General features: G+C 41.9%; 1 protein-coding gene across 5 annotated transcripts in view; it reads right to left on the bottom strand.

Moving 5' to 3' along the window:
- The window catches only part of DPP6 (dipeptidyl peptidase like 6), a 540,763-nt gene that overhangs the window by 99,860 nt on the left and 428,111 nt on the right, over positions 1-12,792 (bottom strand). The window lies entirely within an intron of this gene.

Genomic DNA, 12,792 nt, shown 5'->3' with positions numbered 1-12,792 from the left:
TTTAGAAAATAAAATCAAAACGCTTTTCTTGTTCTCTCATCCATTACCGTCACGTTGTAGCAGAACACAAGTGACACACAGCAAATGCAATATAGAAAATGGAGGCTTTTTTGGTAAATGTCAAAGCAGCATAATGTCATTTTATCCCAGCACAGATAGCATTGCCTTAACTGTATTTATACTCAGCACAAATAATTACATTACATATTCTGAAGTCACATTGCAACAACCCTGTGTATCGTAATATCCTACAAACAAGAACTCTAATAAAGCCTGTATAAAATATACCTCATTAGAAGATCTCAAACTGCTTGAAAAAGTAAGGGTATTATCATCACCGGTCTACAGACAGGAACAACAAGGCAATTTGAGGCCAACATCACCGAAAACCAGAGAAAAGAGCCAAATCCTGCCTGGCCTTTAAGCAAAAGGCCTCCTTGCACAGGGTTTTCCAGACTATGTTTTCAAAACAGAACAAAACTGAATGCAATAATTAGACACTAAGTGAATTCTCTTTATTGCCTGTTTTGGGCCTGGTGCAGTACCAGACTGTAACCAGAGTCACAGTCCAGCTCTGCACTGTCAGGCAGAAAGTCCCTGGGCTGCTCATTCCCTCTGTGCTGGTGCTGTTGCAACAAGGACAAGCACAGCAGCAAGAGGAATGTTCAGAATTGATTTTGTGCAATCTTCCCACTGTGAAAAAACTGTAATTTCCTGTGAACTGTTCAAAGGCCAGCCAGAATCAGGGCAGACCCAAGGTGAGGACCCCGATGGCCACAGGTTCCCCCTTCCATTAGTCCTGCAGGTGGAACCCTCCCAGTAAAGCTGACAGGTTTGATGGAGATGGGATGAACTGAGAATGTGGAGGGGCAAAGTGGGTTGTTGATGCCCTGACACTGCAAGTCTGAGTGTATCATAAGATGCCCAGATAGCTTTTGTTTCTACATGCAAAATGTCATCCACAGCTGCTGCTTGTAGAGCAAAATCATATCTTTTCTTATGTTTTTTACCCAGAAGGTGTCTTTGTGAGCAGCCTGAAGTCTTTTCTGTTATGACAAAGGTATGGATAAGAGAACACATAATGCTCATTCTGAGAGCAGCCACAAAATTCCCTTTCCTGTAAAAAGGTGAGCCCTACAACTTGTTCTGGATCTTTTCAAGCTTGTGTGCATTAGTTCCTTAAGTTTCCAGTCAGCTATGTCTGGTAGGAATCAGTCTCTCTGGTTAGCTATCCTGATTATCTTAAGAGAGAGCAACCTCTGAGAGTAGAAGGAAAAGAGAAAATCAGTGAATCAAATCAAAAACCCTTTTGGGGAAAAAAAAATAGCACTTCACTGTTTGTCAAATGAACTATCTAGTTCTTGGGTTATTTTACCCATGGTGAGAAGAAGAGCAAGAAATTACGAATAAAGGGGGAAATACCATACATAAATAAAGAGATTATACAAACTGTAAGAATTTAAAGCTGTAATGCTTCAGATAATACAGGTGGAGCTAAGGGACAGACATGCCAATTACAGCAAATCATTCACACCAGAGCTCAGACAAGTCCTGTCAGTTCTGCTCACTGCATCATCTGTCAGGAGAGGAAAACTAATGCAATGAGAAATGCTGCATAAACCAGCTTTGGTAGATGATAAGGCACAAGGAAAAGTAAAGAGTTGTGCTGCAGATAAAAAAAAAAGCAAAGTCATCTTCTCAGTCTTGGGTATGGCCAAGGAAAAACAGAATTGCATCTCCTGAGTTCTTCTTCAAGCTGTTTGGTATGGCTGGGAAACTTCTTTTGTAGCAAAATCTTGCAGCAAAATCCATCCTCATGCTGTGAGCTATTCCCTTCTACCACAGGCTACAAAAGCAGACTAAGATCCTAGCCTCCTCCCACAAATGGTCCCAAGAGATGGACATATTCATCTTGGTATATTCTGGCTTCTTCCTCATCTTTTGAAGAGAATCTTCTTCCCTGAAGTAGCCACACTCCTTCACCCACTTGCAGCAAACTTCAGTACCACATGCAAGGGGGTTGAGAAGACATCCCTCCTTGCCAAGCCTGATCTCTCAGGCTTCAGAGAAACTGCAGGAGCTACCTGGAGATGGGCTGTGCCAGAAGTGGCCAGGGGAAACTGGGCTGTCAGTAAGCCCAAAGGTGGCTCCATGAATGGAGTCCACTCACTTGTGGACCTCACTGTGAAAGATCAGATTCTCACACACTTAACTGGGCTACACTGGGTGCATGGTCCATGCTGGAATATGCATGGACTCCTGACCCGGAAGCCCCAAGCAACCGCTTTAAAAACCCATTATCAGAGATTCACAGATTGCTTTGGGTTGGAAAGGACCTTAAAGATCATCTCATTCCAAGCCCCCTGCCATGGGCAGGGATGCTTCCCATTAGACCAGGTTGCTCCAAGCCCCATCCAGCCTGGCCTTGAACACTTCCAGGGATAGGGTATTCTCTGGGCAAATTATACCCTAACAAACTGTAAGTTAACTTCTCTGGGCTATTATATCACGTAGAGAGAGAAGGAGGAGGGAGAGTTGTCTACACATCCAGGCAGAATGGCCACAATTCTCCGATGCTCTCTTGGAGAAAGCTCTTAGCGATCCTCAAACTGAAAAACTGTTTTGGAGAGCATTTATCAAACACATTTCCAATTATCTTGTGCTATTCTGGACCTTTATCTCTCCTTTGTTAAATTTCTGCAGGGGAGTCAGACCAAATGCACACCTGTGTTCCAGGAGCACTCATCCATTTTACAGTTGCATAAATGGGATCTCATGCCAGTCAGCTCCTTCTGGGAAGCACGTGACTCCGGTTAAGCTGCAGTCCTCCATAGCTACACCCTTCCATCTCCTCCTAAACAACCTGCTTAAAATTCCTCTGTACTTTTTTCCTGAATCAATCAATATTATGGGTCATCTCAGCCTCTCCAAAGAGCCAGTGCTCCTCACAGACCCTCATAATTAGGGCTTGTTTGGATTTGAGCCTGTCCCTTGTGAGCTCATTTGTGCAGGATGCTGGCTTGGAAATGGGCAATTCCGAAGGCAGTCTGTACATCTCTGGCTCCTGGTTTGGATGAAGAACCAGCTTCACGGCATCCTCACAATATTTTCACTATTTTCTCACAAAAAAGAACCTTAATCTTAATTGCCAGCCAAAGAAATGGCAAGGCCTTACTAAAGCGTTGCCATTATTTCTTTCATCTTTTAAAATGATTGATCTTATAGCCTGGGAAAGAAAGGAATAATACCTTTTAGGCCAGACAGAAGATGGAGCAGGTGCTACATAAACTCTTCCACATTAAAATGACATTGTCTGGACCAGAGGCTGTTAAATTGCTCCAGACACAGGCGTGACTTCAGCATCACGTTCAAAAAACATTACTGAAGAATAAATTGAGAAGTTTGCTCGTTTAAGTGAAGTTTTTTGCCAAAAAGTCTTCCCTCAAAATTTCCAAACAAGGGAAGTTCCCAAGTGCAAGCAGAGTGCTGACTGCCAAATCATCTTTGCTTGCAACTGAGCTCAGAACAAGTATGTAGAATAAAACAAACTAATCAATCATGTGTTACCTGCATTTGACTTTAAAAGTTACTGTGATTAATGAGGAACTTGTTTGAAAGAGTTTTTACTGGTTTTTGCTGAAATTTTTATATCTGTGTGTTCCTTCTTCTGACATTTTCTCCTAAAGAAGGAAAATTTCCCTCAGAGACTTCGTGGCACTGGTTCTCCTTCTGAGCATAAACATGACTAACTTTTCTATATAAAGTTCTTCAAAAGCAACTAAAAAATACCCAGAAATTTTCCACTATAATTGAGGGACTGGCTCCCTTTACTTCACGAAGAATATTTCACAATGCCAGACTTAAAAAGTCTGAACCTGATAAAAGCAGTCAGATTTTGGGGTATGGTATTGGCTGTTGTCCTAAGGTCTGTTTTCATAACTTAATTTTAATTTCAAATACAGACCGACAGGATTGGTATGGAAATTCTCTGAATATGCTGCCACTGTGAACAAAAACGCAACAATTTGCACCAAAGGCTGCTCTGATATGTCCATCCTCTAAGGAAATAATATAAACTATGTATATATGCTTTAATGGGGAAAAATTTGAACCTCCTTACTTCACTATGTCATAATTTTGGAAAACATATACTATATAATTAGTATGTTAAGATGTCAGTAATACATAAAAGTTGAAGAAATAAAGACAGCTACAAAAACATGTGGTGAAGGCAGAAATATCTCCTCTTGTTATCTGCATCAAGCCAGCACTGAATATTTTGGAAGACAACAGTCCTAAGGACATCAGCTCACCGTACTTTAGCATTTTTTATGGTTAACTATAAAAAACTATCTATCTATCTAAACTATCTGTCTCAGCACCAGAACTCAATGTCCTCACATCTACTTCTAATAACATAAAATCGGACAGCAGCTAAGACAGATTTTTTCTTCCTTAGAAAGAGGGAAAGAAAATAGAAAAAAAAATAGAGAATAGATCTGGAAGGGCAATAAAGAACTGGAAACTTCTTAATATTTAAGAGTTCTTGATGCATGATGAGGAAAAAAAAGCAAACAGAAAAAATTTGCAAAACCAAATAAAAGCGTGTAAAACATATAGGTCAATTAATGAATGTACAAAGAACCACAGATAAGGACATGGAGGAAGAGTGAAAGATTTCTAAGAGGCAGGAATGCAATTCCTTGAGTAGCAAACACACAATTTTAATGAGTTGTTTTTAATGACTTGACACAATTAAATGACTTGTTTACTTCAAAATTCACCAAGGAGAAGAGAAGACAGGTGCCATTAAGAAAATTTCTCTCCAGGAGATACAGAGCCCTGCTGAGACTCACAGTGAGACAGAATAAAGTATCATACAAATGGGAATAAAGACTTGCCAGAACAGATAATCAAGAAATCAGACTGTTAGAAGATGCAACAAAAAGAACCCTCCTGGAATTCTAATAAAAGTGCTTAATTAGATGGGAAAGGCTCTTCCATTCATCTAGGCTCATCCACTATTAAATATTTAATTCACACACTCACACATACACATATTTTCCTTGCAGCACTTTTCAATGAACAAAAGTAGAAGGAGGTGATGAAAGCAATTTGAACTTACTAATTTCAACTGCAGATGCACATCAATTGATTCAGCTGCTCTTAGAAACATCAGCACTCACCAACCGTTTTTTCCAAGATGGACAAATTTCATGAATTTAGAGTATAAAAGCTAAAAAGCAAGGGAATCTAAAACATTTGTCTCTAATTTGGCAATTCTTTTGGATTCAGGCCAACAATATGAGCTCAGAGGTCTGCCTGTGTCTGTAACCCCCCATCAATTTAATATTTGCTACTGAACCTGCAAAACCTTGCACTTTACTAACACCACCTTGAAATCATAGATTCATAGAACGGTTTGGGTTGGAGGGGACTTCAAAGATCATCTCGTTCCAGCCCACCTGCCATGGACAAAGGCACAAAACACAATCACTTGTCAGAAAAGGAGCCACCAGCTTCCATTGGTATTGGTGTAAAATGATGGCACAGAGCTGCCTTTCCAGTCTAAAAGAACTGATTTAAAAGTGCATCAGAGACTGGTACAGAGCTCTGGGTTGCAGTGATGCAGGCTGGAGGACTGCAAAGCCTTGATCAAAACCTCTGCATTTCCCAGAGTAAGCAAACAGTGGACATGGACCTTGGACACTGGCAACATTACTTTTAAGAAGATGACATTATCATGTTTCTCATGTGACCCTTCTAAATCAGAGAAGACAGAGTGAATTTTTATAGTATTTTTAAAAGGAATGTTTGTTCCTGGAGTCATATTTTGTCTCCTAAAGAGACAATGAGAGGCAATAGCACTCAGGTGATAAACTCAACCACTTAAAAGCAATTTTCTCTTACTCATGTAATTTTCTTTTACTCTGTAGGGCTTTCTCACCCAGCTCTGACCTCAGTGCTATGCAAGGCATGAGGTAAGGCACTGGATTTATCAGGGTTTCACGAGTACTTATCTACAACAGAAACATGAAAAAAATGAAAATCTAAATATTTGAATGCTATAAAAAAGGCTAGTCAGAATTGCAGCTAGCCAAAAATCAGCTGTTCAAAATGGGGAAAAAATACAGGTTGAAGAGAAAGAACTTGATAAGCACTGAGATGTTTAGGAATGAACTGGGAAGGTGTCCTGGATGAGCCTGGGTTGAATGTGGTTCTTCTGAGCAATTCTGCCAATCTACAGGAAAGGATGTTTGTGATGAAACCTGAGCATTTTCCATCCAGCTGACCTTGTCTGACTTTCAAACACTAATAAAAATATGGCAGCATGATGTGATGCCCGCAGAGAGCAATATGGGATTATTAGCACATAAAATGAGACACAGAAATGATCTCCTACCACCAGAGACAGCAGAAGTGCCTTGTTACAGTAAGACTTCACTGGCTGTTAGGTCACACTCCTAATTGGGCAAGAGATTGATTCTTGGGCTTGTGCTCTAAAATAATTTAAGAGTCTGTGTTAATTGGTTTCAAACCAAACCAGAATGACTCAGTATTCTCAGTTTTCTTTTTGAAAACTAAGTCTTTGAGCAAATCTTATTTCTTCTCATGTCAACAGGGTAAGGAGATCCTGGAGGTTTGTGTGGAGGCTCTCAGGAGTATTGGAACACTCTTCTAAACAGCCCCTCCCCACACAGACTGTGTCATCATCAGCTAAAATTAACAAGGCATATACTTAGTTGTGCCATTATTTCCATTTTTCATCAACAGTGATATGATGATTTTTAAACACCACCACAGCTGGCCTGGTTTCAGGTACAGCTTAAAAGCAGGTGGCAAAATACTCTCCTTATTCAAAGGACCTCTAGCTCTGCACTTCTGCCCCATAACAGAGATGTATAAAGTTGAAGTACCCACACAAGAGGGAATGCTTGCATTTGAAAGGGGGTACAACATCTGCCTTCAGTGGTCTGCATATGGAAGGCCCTTTCATTCCTCTTATCTCCTTCTCATGTGTGACATGGGAAAGCAACCTTTTCTATTCCTGTCTTATCTCCTCAGATTTCTAGTGGAACATTCAGTAAATGTTGGGGTAAGGGGTGAAGAGGCATCATGGCTGGAGTGACACAGTCTGGGCTATCAGCCAGGTATTTTATCACCTTTGCCATAAAGAGACTTTCTCAGTGGTTACTGTGACAAGGACAGTTCTGGCTGTAGCATCCATTCTCCACCCAGAGGTCCTCTCCTGCTTTCCAAAATATCCCCATACCCTTCTTCCCCATATGTTTTGAGCTCCTTAGGGGTTCAGGATGCCCATTTTTGGATAAAGGCATTTTTAGACTACTAAATTTGGTTAGTGACTACCTGTGGAGGGGTCACAGCACCAAGTAGAAAGGATAACAGGGAGCCCCGGGACACAGATAGGGTGCACGAGAGCTGTGGCATGGACTGCTATGGCATTTCTCAGAGGTGGGGCACTGTACAGCCCTCAGTGGCTGGCACAGGTCCCTATATAGCCCTCACTATGTGACTGAGCCCAGGACTCATTAAATCCCACAACAATGAGGAAATGCCCATAATCTTGCAGGTTTGGGTCCTCAAAACTGACTTATTTTCAGGTGCCCACAAATGAAACAAGTTTGTTTTTTGTAGGATGCACATTCTCTGTGCTGTGTAATCAAGCAGCAGTGCACTGAGAGTTTAGTGGGCTGAAAGAGCTTATCACCCAGCCACAGCAACGAATGATCAAGGCTCACCCTCCACAGACCCACAGAAGTGGAGTGAAAACAGCTCCCCAGGGAAACCTGTGTTTCTTGTTCCTGTCCTATTGGAAACCCCATCCAGGACCTGGAACATTAGGGCAAAAATGCAAACAAAAATTCCTGATTCCCACTATGAAAATCCACCTACAATTTTATTCCTGGGAAGGTGATGCATGGAAGCAGCATTTGTACAGGCTGTGGTTAGTCGGTGCTATGCACCATCATTTTATAAATTCTCTTTCATCTACCTTTATTTCCCTTTTCTGTCAAAACTCTCTACTAACTCAACCTTGTTGGTATGAAAAAGGAGGAATACCCATGCCAAGGAGATGATTTTTGGTGGTGTCAGGAAGCATGTGTACTCGCCAGCAGTGACTGAGGTTTGGAGGCTGACACCAGACTGGGGTCCAGAGGAGGTTCATCCTGAGGCACAAAAACACTTTCAAATGCAGACATGTTTCTCACCAGTGAAGCACATTTTATTCAAGATTCAGACTTTAATAGGAACCCTGCCTCCATTTCAGGGGGTGCTGTCTCAGAAAAACACAATGGGAGAGTTTGCTTCAAACCTTTCTTCTTTTTTTTCTTTCTGATGAGCTATAAGCTATTGACCTTTTCTGTAACATAAAGAGGTTGGTTGCTGGGCTTTTCTCTGCTAAAGTGCTAACATTTGTGTCTAACTATTAATTACCCAAGTTCTTTTTTTTTTTTAGTCATTACTATAATTCTTAATATCAAATCCTCCCCTCAGGGGACCATTCGTTATTATTATCACTATACATGGTTTCTAAGGTGTCCACCCACATCACAACTGATTCTGGAAGAAAGAAGCATGTGGTAGGAATTGCTTTGCCTACACAAGAAAGGAACATTTCACATTAATAATAATAAAATAAATGCTGTGCAGTGGCCAACATGGGCGAGCAACTGGAAAATCCCCTGGGGAAATGATATGGTGTTGAGCTGCTGAAGTGGATTTCCTCCCACCAGCACAGCCAAGAGCCCTGCCTGAACTGCCTTCCAGGCTGAGCTGCTTTCAACCTGCCACAGCTTGGAAGTGAGCGATGCTCGAATAGTGGCTTTGTTTAATGAAATGCTGGTTCTTTCTTTTCAAAGAGGCCCAAAATGTATTCATAAGCAATAAGCTGGTATGTGATTTAACCACTATTTCAGTGATTTACAGAGCGTTTAATTCAGAAGATTACAGAAAGCAAAAAGCCAAACTGTTCCATCAGGGCTTGAGCCAAATGCCAGCAGACTCAGATGAAAAATTCCTGTCCACATCAGAGGATGTAAGGTCAGGCTCCATGATCAAGCTACCAAATGTAACCATTCCAAGGGCCAGTTTTCTGTTGTCAAAATGCATCTGACATCATGAGGATGTTCTTATTTATAGTCTGGCAGAAAAGCCACCACACTCTGTAGAAGTGCCTTAATGAACTATATAAACTATCTCAGAATGTGATAAAATCTATAAAATGATAATTGTTAAGAGAGGGAGGAGAGAAGGAGTAGAAATAGCAAGTTCTTCATGAACTGCAGAATACATTTTTTTACTTACTTAACAAATTTCACATTTTCATGTGGTTTTACATACCTTTTCATAAAGATTTTATTTCAACCTCTACAGATCATTCATGGGGGAAAATATTCAGCTGCCCTAAGTAAAATTTAATTAGCTGAAAACGGGTTTTATTAAATGCTCTACTTTTTCCTCTTAAAATAAAGTGTGGGCACTAATACAAGTTTATAAACGTTAGAGTGAAATTGTGCAGTAGTCTGTACAATAATTATTGCATATTGCCTCCATTGGGTAGGTACAATCTCTCTTCTTGCTTTGCAGATGGGGATACTGAGGCACAGGATTTTTTAGTGCTACAGAGACAATGTGTAACAGGCCAGATCAAAATGAAACAGGGCAGGTGTCTGAAGTAGATTCAGTTTCCTGAAGTTCTTTTATCCATGATTTTAAATAATGAAACACAATTTCCTTTTGCTGTGAGCATGCAAATGGAAACATGTGCAAGGGTAAACTTCCTGTCTTTCAAAATATACAACAGGATACGTACAAAACTGATTAAGTTTTCTCTAATTAACTTTGAAGTCCATTTCTTTTCTGCCAGTGGCTTGTGAAAAAAAAAAGGAACAATAGTGAGAGCTCTGCAGAGAGATCTATAGACATCACTTTGAAAATTTACCCACAGTGAAGCACAGGCTCAGTTCCTCTCCCTGTTACCACTTCTGTGGATCTCCAGCATGTTTTGTGCACTCACTCCACTCCTGGGACCTCTTGAAGTTACTGCGGCTCAGCATGGGGCACTCGTGCAGGATTTTACAGACCCTGGCAGTGTAGGCAGGAAGAGCTCTGTGCTTACCATGTTCCTTTGAGCCCAACACATGAATCTGGTAAGAAATATGGATTCTGCTTAGGAGTAACTGTGCACAACTCCTTCCTTCTCAAACACAATATCAGTGAGGAGTGGGAATAACTGCTGATTTTCTCCCTGATCCTGGTAAAAACATTTGGAAGCTCCCACTGACATGTCCCAGCTGGGTGTGCCAAGAGCTCCTGTGAGGGGGTCAGCACTAATCCCTGATACTTGGCTGTGTCCAGAGGGAAATGGTTCATGCAGAACTGGGAGAGTGCTAGGAGGTCTGAAAAAACATGTTTTATGCTGGACTTTATTTTGGGGAATGCAAACATAACTGGAAAAAAGTGTAGCATTTCTGCTGGCCACAGCAAAAGATTAAATACACAAGTACCCCCTTGGATATCTATCCAAAATTAGCTCTTGCTTAGAACCTGCAGAGCCAGATCACACCACTGGCCCAGCAGCATGCACTGGTGTGAAAACACTTTAATTCTGGTGAGGGAAATCTTGCAACTGGGTTAGGGAAACACTCTGGTCAGTCCCAGCCTGACCATAAAAAGCCCCAAGAAATGAAGTTCTTCCCCTTATTTCAGTGAAGGATGTGAATGACTACGATAACTCATATTGGACTAGGTAAGAGCAACATTATTAAACCCACAAAAGAATAAAACAATTTTCAGTGTCTGTTTTTCAGGTTGTTGTCTGTACTGCTAAATTTTTATTTTCCAAAATTAGGAAAAATAGTATTAGGAAATAACTGTATATGGTATTGGAGTTCCACATTCCCCCAGCACACTGCAGGAGAGCTCCCTGTTCCACATCTGGAGCTGCAGATGCTATCACAGTACCTATAAATTACAAGTAGTTGGCAACTGCAATGCAGCAAGTGCAACTGTGCTGTTATGAGAAGAGCCTTGCAAAAATATTTATAAATGGAGACAGCTGCAAGCAGTTATCAGCAGATATCTCTGAAAAGCAGCAGCAGTCAGAGGGGAGCAGATGGGACAGGCCAGAGATGCTCATCCCAGGAACACGGGGCTGGTTCCACTAGATGGCACCCGGCGCCAGCATCGCGTTTTTGGGTGAGCAGCAGGAGGAGAGAAGAGGTGACATGAAGGAAAGCTGAACGGAGCATAACCCCCATCACACCTCCGCTCAGGAAAACGGGAACTGCGGATCTCAGCCGGCTCCCAGCCGGCTCCCAGCCGGCTCCCCCTGTGGAAACCATAAACCACGGGCCATTGAAAGCAGGAGGCGAATGAGTCAAACCAGCGGGGGTTTCGACCCTGAATTTGCCAAGAGGCTGGGAGAAAGCTGAAGTAACAAGAAGGGAGGTATCAAATCTGCACAATCTCTTTCCTCTGCCTTGGGCTTATTTTAATTTTTAAATCAGATCCTTTGAGTCTATGTCATTGGCATCTATTAGTTGTCCTGTAGAGACCCAGTGTGGGCAGTTTACTGTGACAACAGCTCTTGTGGAAAAATGTTGCAGCTCTGTATAAAATACCATTTGGGAACATACGTGCTGAGGACATTCCCAAATTGATTTGTCAAACTTATTGAGAGCTCGAAATGAAATCTGGAAAACATTGGTATGAGCTCCTTTTGACTTCAGACACAGCCTGAATCTGGAGAGCCTGCAGAACGTGGCAAAAATAATTAGAAAATTCCCTTTAAAAAACAATTTATGCTGGCAGATTAATGCCATGTTATTTTAAAAGTGATGCCAGAGATTAGGTTAATTGGCTCCCTTATTAGTTAGCCTCAGCAGGGGAGCAGCAAGGGCATGAGAGGGTGCAAATCCTAAATTGCCTGGCAGATCATGGCTGAGGGTGGGGAAGAGGATAGAGAGAGGGAGCACAGGGAAAGCGACACTGTCACAGCCTGTTTCCAGGAATGACTGTGTGCTGAGCAGGAGGATACTGTGGAGGGGAGGGAGTTTATTCCTCAGCAGTCACTGCCTCGCCTGCTGAGCTGGAGAGATGCTGAGGGCCACGGGCACACACCAACAGGGGTAAAGCTGTGCCTGCTTGCACAGGAGGAAAAACTGGAAACAGTTTGTAAAGGTGGCAAAGGGGTCATTGCTCAGTGCAGAATTTTCTCACTCCTGTTACTGACAGGTGGATGACAAGGATGGCTGCTTGTGGATTGCAAATTTCATTGTCACCAAAGAACCTGGAATGTCAAACTGAACTGAACCTTGTGCTGTGTTGGTGTGCTGTGTCTTGCCCTCAACAACCTTCATCCCCAGATACCCATCAGAGCAATATTCCTGTGTTAAATATGAAATAGGTGAGGAAAAGATTTTTACCCCTTCATCCATCAAAGGCTCTACTTTCAACTGATGTGTTTCAGCACCTGTTACCTCATGTTCACCTGGTAGACCTGTCCTCTCTCTTCATGCACCACCCTAAAATATACACAGAGCTCCACAGGAATGATAAATGCCCATGTTCCTGGGAAATGGCAGTGTGCTGCCCTTTGCACCACTCACATGTACCATGATCACCTGAAAGATCAATGAAATTGTCTCTGCACAGTATGGTTTACAATGCCTGTGTACATATCTGAAGCCTAAACTTTGCAAACCACACCTGTACCAACATGAGATTCAGGGATCTTTCCAGCCCTTCTTCAGCTCGTGGTCTCCTGAT

The sequence above is a fragment of the Corvus moneduloides genome, chromosome 1 (assembly GCF_009650955.1).
Source record: "Corvus moneduloides isolate bCorMon1 chromosome 1, bCorMon1.pri, whole genome shotgun sequence".
NCBI classification, from domain to species: domain Eukaryota; kingdom Metazoa; phylum Chordata; class Aves; order Passeriformes; family Corvidae; genus Corvus; species Corvus moneduloides.
This window is presented reverse-complemented; position numbering and strand designations above follow the sequence as displayed.